Genomic DNA, 3,728 nt, shown 5'->3' on the forward strand with positions numbered 1-3,728 from the left:
AGTGGTAGCAGTAGTAGTAGTAACAGTAGTAGTAGTAGTAGTGGTAGCAGTAGTAGTAGTAACAGTAGTAGTAGTAGTAGTAGTAGTAGTAACAGTAGTAGTAGTAACAGTGGTAGTAGTAACAGTAGTAGTAGTAGTAGTGGTAGTAGTAGCAGTAGTAACAGTAACAGTAGTAGTAGTGGTAGTAGTAGTAGTAGTAACAGTAGTAGTAGTAGTAGTGGTAGCAGTAGTAGTAGTAACAGTAGTAGTAGTAGTGGTAGTAGTAGCAGTAGTAACAGTAGTAGTAGTAGTGGTAGTAGTAGTAGTAGTAACAGTAGTAGTAGTAGTAGTGGTAGCAGTAGTAGTAGTAACAGTAGTAGTAGTAGTGGTAGTAGTAGTAGTAGTAGTAGTAGTAGTAACAGTAGTAGTAGTAGTGGTAACAGTAGTAGTAGTAGTGGTAGTAGTAGCAGTAGTAGTAGTAGTAGTAGTAGTAGCAGTAGTAACAGTAGTAGTAGTAGTGGTAGTAGTAGTAGTAACAGTAGTAGTAGTAGTAGTGGTAGCAGTAGTAGTAGTAACAGTGGTAGTAGTAGTAGTAGTAACAGTAGTAGTAGTAGTAGTGGTAGTAGTAGCAGTAGTAACAGTAGTAGTAGTAGTGGTAGTAGTAGCAGTAGTAACAGTAGTAGTAGTAGTGGTAGCAGTAGTAGTAGTAGTAGTAGTAGTAGTAGTAGTGGTAGTAGCAGTAGTAGTAGTAGTAGTAGTAGTAGTAGTAGTAGTAGTAGTGGTAGCAGTAGTAGTAGTAGTAGTGGTAGTAGTAGTAGTAGTAACAGTAGTAGTAGGTAGCAGTAGTAGTAGTAACAGTGTAGTAGTAGTAGTGGTAGCAGTAGTAGTAGTAACAGTAGTAGTAGTAGTGGTAGTAGTAGTAGTAGTAGTGGTAGTAGTAGTAGTAGTAACAGTAGTAGTAGTAGTGGTAGTAGTAGTAGTAGAAACAGTAGTAGTAGTAGTAGTAGTAGTAGTAGTGGTAGTAGTAGTAGTAGTAACAGTAGTAGTAGTAGTGGTAGTAGTAGTGGTAGTAACAGTAGTAACAGTAGTAGTAGTAGTAGTAGTAGTGGTAGTAGTAACAGTAGTAACAGTAGTAGTAGTACAGTAGTAGTAGTAGTAGTAGTAGTAGTAGTAGCAGTAGTAGTAGTAACAGTAGTAGTAGTAGTAGTAGTAACAGTAGTAGTAGTAGTGGTAGCAGTAGTAACGGTAGTAGTAGTAGTGGTGGCAGTAGTAACGGTAGTAGTAGTAGTGGTGGCAGTAGTAGTAGTAGCAGCTTTTCCTTTCTTTCTCACAGTCATAGACTGAATTGTACACCAATCTACAATCATAACGTCAATCATATATAATTATCAAATAGTAACATTCTAAACTGGCAAAACACATTTTAATACAAATCAACGACAAGGTTTTTTTGGTTGGCAGCTTGAGAAAATACAGTCCATCTTTAGAGTTCTTAGCAAGGCATTTCTAAGGCTCTGGGCAATGTGGTGTGTGCCGCCATATCAATCAATCGGTCCGTTTAGTGAGGTACGGAAGCCTGTTTGTTGTCACGGAGACAGAGAGTGTTCAGTTTATTCTCTGGTCGGAGGGAGCCAGTCTGTAAACTGGGAGTTCTTCAGTGTTTTACTTGCTATATTGTATTTACTTTGCCACCATGGCCTTTTTTTTGCCATTACCTCCCTTAACTCACCTCATTTGCTCACATCATATATAGACTTGTTTATACTGTATTATTGACTGTATGTTTGTTTTACTCCATGTGTAACTCTGTGTCGTTGTATGTGTCGAACTGCTTTGCTTTATCTTGGCCAGTTCGCAATTGTAAATGAGAACTTGTTCTCAACTTGCCTACCTGGTTAAATAAAGGTGAAATAAATAAACAGACTCCAGAACTGGTCTTACAACTAGTCTCTTGAATAATGTTTACATACTGCTTTACTCAACTCATATGTATATATTCTGTATTTTATTCTCCTGTATTTTAGACAATGCCACTCTGACATTACTCGTCCTAATATTTATATGTTTCTTAATTCCATTCTTTTACTTTTAGATTTGTGTGGAATTGTTGTGAATTGTTAGATACTACTGTTTGGAGCTATGAACACAAGCATTTCACTACACCCGCAATAACATCTGCTTAAAATGTGTATGGACCAATAACATCTGCCACAACATGTGTATGGACCAATAACATCTGCTACAACGTGTATGGACCAATAACATCTGCTACAACATGTGTATGGACCAATAACATCTGCTACAACATGTGTATGGACCAATAACATCTGCTACAACATGTGTATGGACCAATAACATCTGCTACAACATGTGTATGGACCAATAACATCTGCTACAACATGTGTATGGACCAATAACATCTGCTTAAAATGTGTATGGACCAATAACATCTGCTACAACATGTGTATGGACCAATAACATCTGCTACAACATGTGTATGGACCAATAACATCTGCTACAACATGTGTATGGACCAATAACATCTGCTTAAAATGTGTATGGACCAATAACGTGATTTGATTTGATACGTAGCCGATGTAGATGCCCAGTAGGTCTGCTTTGGTTAAAGGGACCCTGGTCATGACGTCAACCTGGCTGCTTGGAGCTAGGTCCAAATCATAGCTCCATGGAGTGGATCTGACTTTTAGGAACTCAAACATGATAGATATCACTGTTGGAGCTAGGAACACACACATGATAGATATCAATGACGTGCCTATACCTGCCGAACCCGTTTACAATGGAAGTTACCTGGGCTGTGCATCTCCACATAGTTGTGCGAACAGGAGCACGTGCTCAGTGGATGTGGTGCGTCCATGGCCAGAACCAAGTAAACCTCGCGCAAGTCCACCAGTGACAAAGCACCCAGGAAGCAGCTCGCCACCAAGGCTGCGCGCAGAGCGCCCCAGTCACCGGCGGCGTGAAGAAGCCTCACGGTTACAGGCCCGGCACCGTGGCTCTGAGAGAGATCCGAGGTTACCAGAAGACCACTGAGCTGCTGATCCGCAAACTGGCCTTCCAGCGCCTGGTGAGAGAAATTGGCCAGGACTTCAAGACCGACCTGCGCTTCCAGAGTTCCGCCGTGATGGCCCTGCAGGAGGCTAGCGAGGCCTACCTGGTCGGCCTGTTCGAGGACACCAACCTGTGCGCCACCCACGCCAAGAGGGTGACAATCATGCCCAAGGACATCCAGCTGGCCCGCCGTATTCGCGGAGAGCGCGCTTAAACGATGACCTGATCTCCAAAATACCCTAAAGGCTCTTTTAATAAGACCCACCTCCCATATTTCCGTCAAAAATGCACAATTGTTCCATTTCTACACGCCCCTCTACATTTCCCACCATGTATGTTGTTGACGAACACGTCGTGTTCCCTGCTCTCGAGTCGCCACAGACCTTGATTCGATTCCAGGCAGTATCACAACCGGTCGTGATTGTAAATAAGAGTTGGTTCTTAACTGACTTGACTAGTTAAATAAAGGGTCACATAGAAATAAAAAATAAAAGCTGCGTATTGCACGTTTTACTCGGCGGAATTCTAGCTTCAATATTATCAGCTAACGAGAGGGACGTGACCGCTAAAATGCGATTCGATGTATATTATTAGTATGCCCAGAGTAGAACAGTCAAAGGTTTTACAAAGGAGGGGAAAATACACTAGGAGTAATAAGTGATAGTGATGATATAGGG

The 3,728-nt window shown here is 41.4% G+C and overlaps 1 pseudogene; it reads left to right on the plus strand.

The window, feature by feature from the left end:
• Nucleotides 1-2,855: 2,855 nt before the first annotated feature.
• Nucleotides 2,856-3,265, plus strand: LOC135536911 (histone H3-like; annotated as a pseudogene).
• The last annotated feature ends 463 nt before the right edge of the window (nucleotides 3,266-3,728 follow it).

The sequence above is a fragment of the Oncorhynchus masou genome, unplaced genomic scaffold, assembly GCF_036934945.1.
Source record: "Oncorhynchus masou masou isolate Uvic2021 unplaced genomic scaffold, UVic_Omas_1.1 unplaced_scaffold_6835, whole genome shotgun sequence".
Taxonomy (NCBI): Eukaryota; Metazoa; Chordata; class Actinopteri; order Salmoniformes; family Salmonidae; genus Oncorhynchus; species Oncorhynchus masou.